Source organism: Aotus nancymaae, unplaced genomic scaffold (genome assembly GCF_030222135.1).
Source record: "Aotus nancymaae isolate 86718 unplaced genomic scaffold, 86718_ANA_hifiasm-v0.15.2.pri h1tg000158l, whole genome shotgun sequence".
Classification (NCBI taxonomy): Eukaryota; Metazoa; Chordata; class Mammalia; order Primates; family Aotidae; genus Aotus; species Aotus nancymaae.
In genome coordinates, this window is record NW_026988573.1 from 1,128,707 (window position 1) to 1,143,848 (window position 15,142).

Below are 15,142 nucleotides of genomic sequence, written 5' to 3' on the forward strand. Positions count from 1 at the left end.
TTTTTTGCGTGTCTGATACCCGTGGTTCTACCTGGACCCGCCAGTCTCGCTCCTGCGGTGACCCCCTAAGAAGCAGGAGGACAGCTTTGAGCCCCTATGAGTTCATGTCTGCCCAACCAATCACCTGTTACCTGGCCACCCCAACCCCCCTAAACTGCCATGAAAAACCCCTACCTGTTGGGTACCAGCCCCAACCCTGTTCGTGGGTGTCCCAAGCCCTGGTGGTGACGAGGAATTGAGAAAGGAAATAAAGACACAGACACAGAGTGAAAGCGTGGGTCCAGGGGACCAAAGCGAAGTGCGAGGAACACGTTCGCCCCGAGTTCTGGTTTCCACAGGTTTTTATTAGGTGCACACACTGGTGAATCGAGGGGTGGAAAGCAGCGGGGGGTTATCAGGAGAGGCTTTGAAACTATTGTGGGGCAAGATAGCCAGGGGGAGAAGCATGCATCATTACAATACAAAAAACAGCTGGTTTTTCTAAGCGCAGCTAACCCAGTCCACCAGGTTTTACCACTGATCATTAATGACGTGCGGCTGCAGCGGAACACGGCGGGTGGGGGCGCCACCAGGTCCGACCGCACACAACGCGTCAAGGGGCTTCTGTCTCCTGAGCACTGTGGACTTGGGGCAGCCATGTTACCCCATATTCTGAGAACACAAGCAGAGCGGGAGGTGTTCCACTGTCTCCACCCGCAAGGCCCTCCTGCCTTGCCAGCTCCCATCTGCAAAGACCCTCCTGGATCTTGTGAGCAGAGGTCGCTGACCTTTCCTGGGTGCTTACACAAGCCCCCTTTACGTGACCGCGTGCGGACCCCATGTTGGAAAGGAGTTCGTGGGACCAAGGCGGTGTTTTCCTGCCCCGAAACCACACCCACGATGTGCCCTGCTTAATGGGGCCCCCCATTTCCGCTTCTGCTCGTGCTTTTACAAGCTACAGGCTGTTCCCTTTTGTGCTGTGCTTTTCATTCACTATTATTGCAGGGTATAAACTTCACTGTACCGCAAACTCTATAATAAGCAAAATCAAACTTAGATTTGTTTAATCAGGAACAGTAGAGACAGCATACGTCTGCCCCTGGTCATCTGGGCCCACACCTACCTATGAGCCTTTGATGAGATGATTTGCGTTCAGACTCTCTCCTCCATGTGGTGTGGCCGGCCTCCTGTCTAGTCAACGCTTTCTTTTTTTCTTTTTCTTTTTTTTTTTTTTTGAGACGGAGTTTCGCTCTTGTTACCCAGGCTGGAGTGCAATGGCGCGATCTCGGCTCACCGCAACCTCCGCCTCCTGGGTTCAGGCAATTCTCCTGTCTCAGCCTCCTGAGTAGCTGGGATTACAGGCACGCGCCACCGTGCCCAGCTAATTTTTTGTATTTTTAGTAGAGACGGGGTTTCACCATGTTGACCAGGATGGTCTCGATCTCCTGACCTCGTGATCCACCCGCCTCGGCCTCCCAAAGTGCTGGGATTACAGGCTTGAGCAACGCATTCTTTACTGGAATGCGTGGTCTTTATTTGGGCAGCGGGCAGGAAGAACCCCTTGGGTGCTTATCAAAAGGCAGGATGAAATCCCTTTGAAATAAGCAGTACGAAACTCCAAAGAAAGAGGTGGGGTCAGTGTTTCTCCTGCCACCTGAAATAACTGAAAGGCCCAGAATCCAATTTGAAAGAGGTTATTGTAACTTTCAGGACCGCCACTCAGAACACCCAGACTCCATAGGAGTGGGCTCAGTGCTCTGAGGTGGAGGGGTTAGGGCTTCACTTATATGGGCGAACACAAGGAGGTTTAGCGTAATTACATTTTCCACATGAGATTGGCTTATGACTTGCAGCAATTTGTTTGGTTACATCTTGTTCCCTTCAGGAAAGGTATATTTAACATCCGTCTTATGCAATTTGATAGTCATGGGGTCTTTTGTGCCATCTGGTCTGAGCTGGGTGTGAGAAAAGAAGGAAGGAAGCTAATCCGTAACAGGTCAGTTACTGCCAGACGGAAGGGGTCTTATAGCTGCTGCCATTTAGTCTCTCGTAACATTTTACAAATCAGGAAAGGAAGAGGGTTAATCTGTAACTGCAGAAGCAAAGTTCACAGTGATTCGCTGCTTGCCTAGGGTCTCAGAATCACATTCCTTCAAGGCTCAGTCATTTAAAGTTCCAACAGCTTTAATTTGATCAGCTTGTTGTCAACCAAAAGAGTCAAACTCTTAAATATTTCAGGAGATTTTTTCTGTGACAAATCTGAGTGACCAATGGTCCGTGACGAAGCCCTCAGGAGATCCTGAGGACGTGTGCCTGGGTGATCTGGGCACAGCCTAACTGTATACATTTTAGGGAGACATGAGGCATCGATCAAATACATGCAACATACACATTGGTTCCATCCAGGAAGGTGGAGCGGGGAGGTTCCAGCTTATAGTAGATTCAAAAATTTTTTTATTGGCAATTGGTTGAAAGAGTTCTCACTAGAAAGGAATGTCTAGGTTATGATAAGGGGTCGTGGAGACCAAAGTTACATCGCACAGATGAAGCCTCCAGGTGGCAGGCTTCAGAGAGAAAAGAGTGTAAATGCCTCTTATCAGACTTGAGGCCTGTGTTGATGTTCAATGCTGGTCAGCTTTTGCTGAATCCCAAAAGGGAGGAGGGCACAAATGAGGCATGTCCACCCCACCTTCTCTTCACAGCCTGAACCAGTTTTTCAGGTTCACTTTGGAGTGCCCTGGCCTAGAGGAGGGGTCCGTTCAGATGGTTGGGGGAGTGGGCTTAGAATTTTAATTTTGGTTTAGACTATTTTCAAGCTTCTAACATCATCAGCCACCTTCTGCCAGGTGTGGCCTGGGGAGGGGTCCCACCATGTGATGGGAGATGCTGTCACAACTAGGCAGCTGCCCATCAGCAGGTCACAGAAGAGCCTCTTGGACCTGGGCAAGGACCTGCGAGACTCCGTGAAGAGGCAAAGTCAGATTCAAAACACTAGTTTTCAATCAAACCCATTGTATAAATAAGAGAAATAGAAAACTCTTTTCTGGGTTGTGGGGAGAGGGGGCCCCAGGGCACCTAAACGCTAATTCTTGCTCGAGTCCTTTAAATTTTTACTTAGATTTTTTAAATGTTGAGAATAGACTTAATTCTCCATTCACAACTTTTAAAAAATGGCTACACATGACTGGGCACGGTGGCTCATGCCTGAAATCCCAGCACTTTGGGAGGACAAGGCGGGTGGATCACTTGAGGTCACGAGTTCAAGACCAGCCTTGCCAACATGGTGAAACCCTATGTCTTCTAAAAAATACAACAATTAGTTGGGCATGGTGGTGGGCACCTCTAATTCAAACTACTCAGGAGGCTGAAGCAAGAGAATCACTTAAACCTGGGAGGTGGAGGTTTTAGTGAGCCCAGATTTTATCACTGAACTCCAGCCTGGGTGACAGAGTCAGACTCTGTCAAAAAAAAAAAAAAAAAAAAGGAATGACTAAGCATTTTTTAAAATCAGCCATTTTAAAGCCCTCATTTGACTGGATTCTCAGCCAGGGCTGCCCACAGAGCAGAAGGCAGCTGTGGGAAGCAGATGGATGGTCCCACCTCCACCTGGAGGGTTCCGGCTCAGATCCTGGGTCACCTGCCCCACTAATGACACCTGAGCCGCTCCTGCTGGAAAATCGTACCTGGAACCCCCTTGGGTCTGGTCCCCACTCAACCCCCAGCACCCCTAGGGCAGCTACATGGGAGAATGGAGCCCCCGAGGCTGCAGGGGCAGAGTAGGGTAGGTCAAGGCTCGCCTAGTCCCACCCGCAGGTGTTGGTTTTTGTTTTTTACACCAAACAGAGCAGAGAAGGGCAAGGAAGTAAAAATAACTCCAACTCCAGGTGAGCCAGAGCCCACAGAGGCAGCAGCTCTCCCCATGCTGGGCACACACCCAAGGCTGGTTTTGGACAAAGAATAATCAAAGTGACACTTTGAGGCTGCCCTCTCCCTGCCCCTCCTGGGCAAAGCTCGGTGCATTTGAGGAGTTAGCCTGGACTTGAACTTCTGGAACCCCGACCGCTGCTGGCCTCGGTGCTGGGACTCTAGGGGTGCAGGACACAGGGAGGGGCGTGGAGGGAGAGAGCAGCTGGACTCCAGCCATGCTATGTAGGTGCCGGCCTCGTCTGTGGTCCCCCACAACCCCGCTCACTAAGCCGTGAAAAGCCCCAAGGAGGCGGGGACCAGGGATCTCGGGGAAACCCTGCACCCAGACCAGGTGCACCCCACCTGCAGTTAGTCACTCCAGTCCCTCTGGGCTGGTCCAGGTGCAACCACAGCAGGACGCAGGTCATCTCCAGGGAAACACAGAGGGAGGAAGGGTGCCCTCCCTCTTCCTTCCCCTCCCTCCCAGGGAGGGGAGGTTGCCCTTAGCAACATAGTTCCCATGTAGGATACTGGAAGTCTCAGCCTACCCCTTCCCTCCAGGTGCAAGGGGCTACTCAGAGCTGTCAGACCTCCGCAGCAACACACGAAATGTTCTGGAAACTGGGAGATACGGCACTGCTATACAACGGTCAGGAATAGTCATCCTGTCCTCCTGAGACCCGGATAAAACCATCTTCTGCTGGGAAGGAGCACAGGGTGGGGCTTGACCTTTGGAGTCAGGAAGAACCAGGCTTAAGTAACAGAACTGCCAGTTTGTCACTTCAGCTCCCAGTCCGGGCCTGAATTGGGGTGACTGGGTGGGGCACATAAGAGGCTGCATGACTCATTCTTTCCTGCACCTCAGACTTTCTGTGCACTCGGGGTGCTGGGCGCTGTTTCAGGTCCCCGTATGCAGCACAGAAGCAAGAGAGCACCTGACTGCATGGTGATCGCTCTTAGTGGGGACACCTAGACACTAAACCAGTGGTTCTGTCATGCCAGTTGGTGATAAATTGGCTTGAAGAAGCTTCCACTTCCAGGCAAGGTAGAATAGATGCACCCGTCCCCATGCCCGACACTAAGGACAGTTAAAATCCCCGTAGAGTTCCCTGGATGTGACACATACATCAATGAGCACATACAGAACTGTATACATAGAAAACACTGAAAGGTGGAGAGAGGAAGGCAGACCAGGTAGGGACCTTGGGACCTGAGGAATGACATGGCAGGAGTTCCCTGGGTTTGCTTTCTGCCTCATATATCTGTGACTGCGTGCTGGAGAAGCCAGCAACACAAAACACCAAAGGGCACAGACGACAAACCCAACAAGTCGGCTCTCAGCCAAAGCAGGTAGGCAAGAGAAAGAAATACAGGCTATCCAAACTGGAGAGGAGGAAGTGAAATTGTCCCTGTTTACAGATGACATGATCTGCTAGAAAACCCTAAAAATTCTACCAATGCGCGGTTAGAATAAATGAAATCAGTAAAGTTGTAGAATATAAAATTCATATAAATCAGTAGCATTTCTATACACTAACAAATCAAGGAAACAATCTTCTTTATGATAGCTACAAAAAATAAAATACTTGTGAATAAATTTAACCAAGGAAGTGAAAATCTGTATACTGAAAACAATAAAACATTTGTGAAAGAAATTGAAGATATAAATAATTAGATATCCTGTGTCTGAGATCAGGTGTCAAAAAAAGAAGATATCCCATGTTCATGAATTGGAAGAATTGATATTGTCCAAATGTCCGTACAGCCCAAACAATCTACAGATTCAATGCAATCCCTGTCAACATTTCAATGACATTTTCACTGAAATAATCCTAAAATTCATAAAGAACCACAAAAGACCCCTGAATAGCCAAAGCAATTCTAAGCAAAAAGAACAAAACTGGATCAATACACTACCTGACTTCAAAATATACTACAAAGCTATAATAATTAAAACAGCATGGTACTGGCATAAAAACAGACTAATGGAACAGAATACAGAGCCCAGAGGTGAATGTATGCATTTATGCTCAACTGATTTTCAACAAAAATGCCAAGAATACACAATGGGGAAAGGACTCTGCAATAAATGGTGTTAGTGCCAGGTGCAGTGGTTCATGCCTATAATCCTAGCACTTTGGGAGGCTGAGGTGGAAGGATCGCATGAGGCCAGGAGTTAGAGACCAACTTGGGAAACATGGTAAGACCCCCATCTCTATTTAAAAAAAAAAGAAAGGAAGAAAAAATAAGTGGTATTAAGAACTCCATAGCTATATGCAGAAGAATGAAATTAGATTCTTCTATCACATCGTGGCAAGCCAGGTTTCCATTAGCAACCACAGCAGTATGTTTCCACTAATTCTTTACTATAACTCTGATGAATGTGTAAGTTAAATATAAAAGAACTGGAGAACCTGGCGCCTGAGTATGAGAGTGAAATGTGGACACAAGTCCATTAAGAACCCTCATGGGTGTTTGCAGATCCTAACTGCAATTCGTCTAATAGAAGAATATAAGAATTCCGGCCTGGTGAGGTGGCTCACACGTATAATCCCAGCACTTTGGGAGGCTGAGGTGGGTGGATCACTTGAGCTTAGGAGTCTGAGACCAGTCTGGACAACATAGCAAAACACCATCTCTACAAAAATATGAGAAACCTGGCATGGTGCCACAAACCTGGGGTCCCAGCTACTTGGGAGGCTCAGGTGGGAGAATCACTTGAGCCTGGGAGATGGAGGTTGCAATAAACTGAAATTGTGCCATTGCACTCCAGACAGGGAGACAGAGTGAGATCATATCTTAAAAAAAAAAAAAAAAAAAAAAAAAAAAAGGGCTAGGCATGGTGGCTCATGCCTGTAATCCCAGCACTTTGGGAGGCCGAGGCAGACAGATCACCTGAGCTCAGGAGTTCAAGACTAGCCTGGCCAACATGGCGAAACTCCGTCTCTACTAAAAATACAAATATTTAGCTGGATGTGGTAGCGGGAACCTGTAATCCCAGCTACTCGGGAGGCTGAGGCAGGAGAATGGCTTGGACCTGGGAGGTGGAGGCTGCAGTGAGCCAAGATCATGCCATTGCACTCCAGCCCAGGCAACAATAGTGAAAGTCTATTGAAAGAAATTAAAAAAAAGAAAAAGAAGAAGAAAGGAAGGAAGGAAGAGGCATTCTTAAGAGTGAAAATATCTAAAAAAGAAAAGAAAAAGGAAGAAAAAGGGAGGGTGGGAGGGAGGAAGAAAGAGGGATTCTTACACATCTCATACTACGGTTCTAAGTAGAATTTTTGATGCCGCCAAAGAAGTAGCAGTCTAATATAAATTTCCTCAGCAAGTCAATTTCCTTCTCTAGAAGGGTGTGGCTCACACATGGAACAATGGCGGGTGCACACCTGGACAAGGAGGGGAAGGGGTACTTATGCCCTGACAGAGGTCGCCCTGACCACTGTGTTGTTCCCCTATTGGCTAGGCTTAGACGGCACAGGCTAGTCTAATTCCGATTGGCTATTTTAAAGGGAGCAGGGGTAGGAGCCGAGTGTCGAGGTGGGTAGTTTGGTGGGAAGGACAGTTATGGGCAGGTCAGAGCAGGTAAGCAGGGGTCAGAACAGGTGACTGGGATGAATCAGCGCAGGGCAGGGGACGGGGAACAGATGTGAACTACTGATTAGAACTGGTGGAAAAGGTTGTTTACTGAAACTACAAGGGAGTTAAACTTTAAAATAGAGAAAGAATAAGAGAACCGAACATACTGACATACGGATTCTTTGAAGAGAAACTTGGGGTTCACTATATTTAACAGCTCACCTAAGATTAAGAAGTTTACCAAGAAAAAGAAAGAGGCATCCTTTTTTTTTTTTTTTTTTTTTTTTTTTTTGTGAGACAGTCTTGCACTGTCACCTGGGCTGGAGTGCAGTGGTGCAATGTTGGCTCACGGCCTCCCAGATCCAAGCAATTTGCCTGCCTCAGCCTCCTGAGTAGCTGGGATTACAGGCGTGTGCCACCACGCCCGACTAATTTTTTGTTTTTTTAGTAGAGATGGGGTTTCACCACGTTAGCTAGGCTGGTCTTGAACTCCTAGCCTCAAGTGATCTGCCCGCCTCTCTCTGACCGGGCGCGGTGGCTCATGCCTGTAATCCCAACACCTTGAACTTCCGAAGTGCTGGGATTATAGGCATGAGCCACCGCGCCCGGCCAGAGAGAGGCGTTATTATACATCTCGTGCCAAGGCTCACTTAGGATTAAGAAACTTGCCAAGGCTCTAGAGAAAGCTTTCCAGACCCCAGACCCAACTTAGATATAGAGTGAATGAAACACACCTGCTTGTAAGTGCACTCCCACACGTAGGCATGGATCTTAAAATGTAGATAAACACCAGTAGAAAGCTTGGAACTTCGAGTCGATCCGGTGAGTTGCTCTGACCTTCTCCTTGAAACGGGTTTTGCAGAAATAAACTCTCCTCTCTCCCAGCCTGTCTGCATCTCGTCGTTGGACCGCAGGAACGAGTAGCCGGACCTTATTCCGTGTGGGAACATCCCATTCAAAAGTAAGCTCAAAACGGATTGAAGCCTTAAACATAAGACCTGCAAAACGACTAGATGGAGTCTTTAAGTCTTTACATAAACTGTAAAGCTACTAGATGAAAACACGGAGGAAAACGCCACAGTATCAATGTGGACAATGATTTGTTCTTGGCTATGGCCCTGTTGACGAAAAGAGTCAAACTCTGTAAAATATTTGGAGAGATTTATGGCCCATGACATAGCCCTCGGGAGGTCCTGAGAACACGTGCCCAAGACGGTTGGGGCGTGGCTTGGTTTTACACGTGTTGGGGAGGCATGAGACATCAGTCAATCAAAGATATTTCAAAAATACATTGGTTTGGTTCAGAAAGGCGGGACAACCCAAAGCAGGGGCTTCTAGGCTACAGGCAAATTGAAGTATTTTCTGATTGACAATTGGTTGAGTTTGTCTAAAGAGCTGGGCTCTATAGAAAGAAAATGTGTAGGTTAAGATAAAAGACTGTGGAGACCAAGGTTCTTTTGAAGTCTTATAGTGGCTGCCCTTAGAGACAATAGATGAAAAATGTTTCCTATTCAGATCTCTTTTTTTTTTTTTTTTTTTTTTGAGACAGAGTCTTGGTCTGTCACCAGGCTAGAGTACAGTGGCATGATCTCAGCTCACTGCAACCTCCGCCTCCCGGGTTCAAGTGATTCTCTTGCCTCAGCCTCCTGAGTTAGCTGGGATTACAGGCATGCGCCACCATGCCCAGCTCATTTTGTATTTTTAGTAGAGAGGAGGTTTCTCCATGTTGGTCAGGCTGGTGTTGAACTGCCGACCTCAGGTGATCTGCCCACTTCAGCCCCCCAAAGTGCTGGGATTACAGGTGTGAGTCACTGAGCCCAGTCTCCTATTCAGATCTTAAAAATGTGCTAGACTCTTAATCTCCTCAGGATTAGGAGGGCCTGGAAGAAAAAGATCTAGCTATGTTAATAAAGGTTCTTAACAGATGCCTGTGTTCCCCCACAAAGGACAGCTTGCAGGACCAAAGAAACATGTTTTGGGGTAAAATATTTAGATTTTCTTCCTTGTCCTGTAATGTTACGCCAGAGTCAGATTGGAAAGTAAGTCGTGATATATAGTGTTAAATAAAACCCATCTGATGAGAATCTATGGTTTTTAGGGCATGACCTCCCAGACCCTTTAGACGGGAATTTAGGTAAGATAAAAAACTCAAGAGTTTTGTCCTCAGCCCCAAAGCACAGTCAACACCATTGAAAACAGACAAATGGGATTACATCGGACTAAAAAGGTTACATACAGGAAAGAAATCAATCAACAGGATAAAGAGACGGCCTACAGAATGCGAGGAAATATTTGCAGATCTTACATCTGATAAGGGCTTAATGTGATAACCTGCTTTTTGTTAGCTTAAACTGACTCTCTCTCTCTTAGCTGAGAGCTGCTCAGGCCTCATGTTAGCTTAAACTGACTCTCTCTCTCTTAGCTGAGAGCTGCTCAGGCCTCATGTTAGCTTCCTCAGCCGGACAGACTCCATCTCAGCTTCTTCATTTGAGTTACTCCCCTCATTCAGTATGTAACTGTAGCATGTAGCTGGGGCAGGCTGACCCCGGGCGCATCCCGGAGTGCACTTGCCGATAAGAGGCCAAGCGGCACCAGCAGAGCCTGGGAATGCAGGTGCGTCGAGCGCCGGGAGCCCCCACATCTGTCAGTTGTGTGTCTTTTTGTGACAGCTCCAGCCTTGTGCCTGGCACTGTTTTATTTCTCATGTACTAGTTTATCTTTGAACGTTTTGCTTACTCTGCTTCTGTGAAAACGTTGCTTCAGCTGGGTCCCCCCTCCCTTTACAAGCTGGGGTATAAGAAGCCCCTAACTCTTTCTTCGGGGCCGAGAGAATTTTGGGCGTTAGCCACCTCTCGGTCGCCGGTTAAAATAAAGGACTCATAATTCAATCTCAGAGTGTGGCGCATTCCTTGACTCGCTCAGGGATAACATTAATATCCAACATAGACAAGGAACTCAACTCCATAGCACGCCATCACTCCCAGCTTGTTATCTTTCTGTTATTAATTTCCACTTTGATTCATTTTAATCAGAAAACACTTCTGTTTGTCCTCTGGGTAGAGAGAGCAGGGTTTAGGTGTGGTGGCTCATGCCCGTAATCCCAGCTTATTTTCTCAAGCTCAACATAAAATTGTATTTTTTAAATGTGAAAAGCAATGAACATGTGGAAAACAAAACTTACAATAGCATTTACAATTGCTTTTTTTTAAATGAAAGACTGGCCGGGCGTGGTGGCTCATGCCTGTAATCCCAGCACTTTGGGAGGCCGAGGCTGGTAGATCATCTGAGGTCAGGAGTTTGAGACCAGCCTGGCTAACGTGGTGAAACCCTGTTTCTACTAAAAATACAAAAATTAGCCGGGTGTGGTGGTGGGCTCCTGTAATCCCAGTTACTTGGGAGGCTGAGGCAGGAGAATCACTTGAACTTGGGAGGTGGAAGTTGCAGTGAACCAAGATCGCACCATTATACTCCAGCCTGGGCGACAGAACAAGAACCTGTCTCAAAAAAAAAACAAAAAAAAAAAAACAAAGATAGACTAAAAAACAAAAGGTTGTTTTTTAATCTAATAAGGTATGTATAGTTGTATGCTGTACATATAAATGGTAAAATGCTTACTAAAAATATCAAAGATCAAAATGAATGGAGAAAGGTGTTGTGTTCGCGGATTGCAAGACTCAACATAGTGTGAAAGGAAAATAAAATCTCTGGACACCAAATTCACTACGCCAAGGGGAAAGTTAGGCTTGGAAACTGAGTCACAGAGAAAAGCAAAAACCCCTGCATGTCCTTTTGTTCCTAAACCGACAGCTACAGATAGAAGGCCACGTGTCTCCACGGGGCACCCCCGGCCCTGGCAATGTAAATTAACAGTTTGTCTTCATGAGTATGGGATAGGAGGGCACTAGAAATGGTCCCCCACATGCCCACTCCAAGATGAATGCATATTGACTGATTCCTCTATTTTTTCTCTTTTAAGAGAGACTCCTGCTCTGTCACCCAGCCTGGACTACAGTGATACAAACACAGCTCCCTTTAGCCTCGAATTCCTGGGCTCAAGTGATCCTCCCACCTCAGCCTCCTAAGTAGCTGGGACCCCAGGCATACGCCACTGCACAGGGCCAATTTTTAAATTTTGGGTAGAAATGGAGTGTTACCATGTCGCCCAGCTGGTCTCAAACTCCTGGCCCCCGTCGATCCTCCCATCTCAGCCTCCCAAAGTGCCAAGATTACGGGCATGCGCCACCTTGCCTGCTTCCTCTAGCCCGTGTTTACTGTATCTTTTGTAAAGTGCAGATTGACTGAGCGTGAGACAAATACACAATGGACTGTTCCCTCTACTTCCTACTTTTCACATGCAACAAGCGGAGTCACGAGAACGTGGCCATACCCTCCCTGTTTCTCTTTCCCCTTTCCCCTCCTGTCTACTTTTCCCCGTTAAATACCGAAGCCCTCAAAATCCTCTCCAGCAAAAGTACCAGCCACAGATCCTCCTGTATTCGGGTTTCTTCTTCCAGGCTCTTCCTCAACCATGGCCACATGAACTTCTAAATTGAGACCTACCTGTCTCAGATACTTTTTGGTTTACAATAGTAAAGAGAATCAGTTCTCCCACATTGGTCTATCAAAATCTCAGCATGATTTCAATTTAACACAAACAAGTTTTTTCTTTTTGAGATGGAGTCACTCTGTTGCTCAGGCTGGAGTGCAATGGTGCAATCTCAGCTCACTGCAACCTTCACCTCCTGGGCTCAAGTGATTCTCTGTGTCAGCCTCCCAAGTAGCTGGAATTACAGGCACGCGTTACCGCACCCAGCTAGTTTTTATAATTTTAGTAGATCTGAGGTTTCACCATGTCGGCAAGGCTGGTCTTGAACTCCTCACCTCAGGTGATTCACCTGCCTCAGCCTCCCAACCTGCTGGGATTACAGGCGTGAGCCACCACACCTCGCCATAAACAAGTTTTTTCATCTCTTTACATGGAAAGGGAAAGGAATTAGAATAGGTAAAACACAGTACTAAAAGAGAATAATACAGTTGCAGAAACCGCTCTATCTATTTTTTGCTTTGTTTTGTTTTAGAGACAAGGTGGTTGTTCTGTTGCCCAAACCGGAGTGCGGCGGTGCGATCACAGCTCACTGAAGCCTCCGCATCCTGAGCTGAAGTGATCTCCCACCTCAGCCTCCCAAGTAGCTGGGACTACAGGTACACGCCATCACGCCCAGATAACTTGTTTATTTCAATAGATTTTTGGGGAACAGGTGGTGTTTGGCTACATGAATAAGTACCTTAGTGGTGATTTCTGAGATTTTGGTGCAGCCATCCCTGAGCAGGGTACACTGCACCCAGCGTGTATTCGTTCAGCCCTCTCCCCCTCCCATCTCTTCCCCCAAGCCCCAAAGCCCACTGTATCATTCTTATGCCTTTGTGTCCTCATAGCTTAGCTCCCCCAGCTAATTTTTAAATTTTTTGTAAAGACAGTGTCTCACTATGTTGCCCAAGCTGGTCTCAAACTCCTGTGTCCAAGCGATCCTCCTGCCTCTCGGTGTGCTGAGATTATAGGCGTGAGCCACCGCACCTGGACATACCTAATTTTTTACTTGTATTTCCCATAGAAAAAAAGTCCCATAATAGAAAACACCATTTTCATCCTTACCAGATGTACAATTCTGCAATTTTTAGTATAATCACAATTCAGCACAGTCATCACCACTGTCCGTTCTGAATATTTTCATCACAGAAGAAACTGTGCTGATTGACAGTCATGCCCCAGCCCCCCATGCCCAGCCCCGCCCCCTCGTTTCCATTCCAAGGATTTGCGTGTTCTGGACGTTTCATAGAGATACAATCATGTGATCATAAGACGCCTTTTGTGCTTGGTTTCTCTCACTTAGCATAACGGTCCCAACTTTCATCCATGTTGTAGCACGTATCAGCATCTCATTTATTTGAACAATTAAATCCTATTTCATGATATAGATAGACCGCGATTCACTTATCTAGTCATGAGTTGATATCCATCAACTCATCCATTTGGGCTGGTTTCACTTTACTCAACGTATATGACGTGGAAAAGGCTTTTTCCTAGATTTCTACATATAACATCATGTCATCTGCAAACGAAGATGGTTTCGCTTCTTCCTTTCTCATCTGGATGTGTTTCATTTTCCTTGCTTAACTGTCCAGGCTGAAACCAACACGGTGTTGAGTGGAGGTTGTGCCAGAAGACAGTGTCCTTCAATAGGTGGATGGGCACACGCCGTGGGCCACGTACATCAAGATCGCGGCTTGCTCGTCAGCAACGCAGAGGAGCTGGGACTGAGAAACACACCCCACAGAGGGCCCCATACCGAATGGCCCCGTGAACATTCTCAAAATGACAAAGCAGAGATGGAGAATAGATGGCGAGCCCGAGGACAGGCATGACTAATGGTGTGGCACTGGGAGCTCTCCGTGCGGACAGTCCTGTATCCTGTCGGGGGGGTGGTCACAGATATCCACGCTTGGGACAAGATGGCCCGGAACTATATGCACTGGGCTGGTGTTCATTTCCAGATTTTCATAGGGTGCTATTGTGAAGTAAGAGGCGATGAAAGGAGAAAGCGGGTGAAGGGAACATGGGAGCATTCTCTACGCTCTTTCCCTCTTACTCCTTTTTATTGTTTTTAGAGACAAGCTCTTGCTCTGTCATCCAGGCTGTGCAGTGCTGCCATCAGAGCTCAATGCAACCGCAGACTCCCAGGCTCAAGGGATCCTCCCACCTCAGCCTTCGAAGTAGCTGGGACAAAAGGCGCGTGCCACCGCACTCAGCCAATCCTTTACTTTTTGTAGAGGTGGAATCTCCCTGTGTTGCCCAGGCTGATCTCAAACTCCTGGGCTCGAGCGGTCCTCCTGCCTTGGCTTCCCGAGGCACTGGGACCGTGGGCGTGAGCTACCGTGCCTGGCCCTTACTCTTCATTCAACTTCTTGTCAATCCATCATGATTTCAAAATAAAAATATTTTCAATGCTATGCTGAAAGACGAAGTGTACCCAAGGCAGCAGCGTGGGGCAGGGCTGCTGGTCCCATCTGCCGGTGGCTGGCCGGAGACCTCTGTGACACGGCCACATGAGCACAGACCTGCGGAAGTGTCTGCGATCTGGGGAAGGGCCTCTGGGCAGAGACGATGCAAAGCCCTGGTGCAGAAGTATGCCAGGGACTGGAGAAAAAGCTGGCACCCCACGCGCTGGTCTCAAACTCCTGTGTCCAAGCGATCCTCCTGCCTCCTCCCAAAGTGCGGAGATTACAGGCGTGAGCCACCGCACCTGGCCGTGCCTCATTTTTTACTTGTATTTTTCATAGAAAAAAAATCCCATGATATAAAATTCACCATTTTCATCCTTACCAGGTGCACAATTATATGATTTTTAGTCACAATTCAGCACAGCCATCACCACTGTCTATTCGGAACATTTTCATTATATGTTCACTAGTGGAAGGGAGAGCGTGCAACTGTATTTCCCATTCTTCCCCTCCACCTTCCCACCCGAGACGGAGTCTCACTCTGTTGCTAGGCTGGAGTGCAGTGATGCGATCTCGGCTCACTTCAACCTCCGCCTCCAGTGTTCAAGAGATTCTCCTGCCTCAGTCTCCCGAGTAGCTAGAACTACGGGTGCACGCCACCATGGCCAGCTAACTTTTGTAT